Genomic DNA, 350 nt, shown 5'->3' on the forward strand with positions numbered 1-350 from the left:
TTCGAATGGGAATACGATTCGAATGAAAATAATAATTTCACTTATGATGATAATTTCGGTTCGCAACACATTTTGATTATAATAATATCTTAATATTTTTGTTTGTATTTACTATCTTTAGTTAATTTTAATAATGACTTGTATAATTTGTAACAACGATTTTTTATGGTAATCCTAGTTTTGTAATAATTCTATTTCTGCGTAATCTTTCTTATTTTCATTGCTTTCTTTACTATTAATAATTAGATAACAATGTTTGATTTAAATAAACTATGTTAATTTTCATCTCTTTCATTCTCTTATTTTAAAACCCAGAGACCTCGTAGTCGTTAACCTTGCCTTTTCAGAGA

This window comes from Trachymyrmex cornetzi, unplaced genomic scaffold, assembly GCF_001594075.2.
Source record: "Trachymyrmex cornetzi isolate Tcor2-1 unplaced genomic scaffold, Tcor1.1 scaffold1547, whole genome shotgun sequence".
Lineage (NCBI taxonomy): Eukaryota > Metazoa > Arthropoda > Insecta > Hymenoptera > Formicidae > Trachymyrmex > Trachymyrmex cornetzi.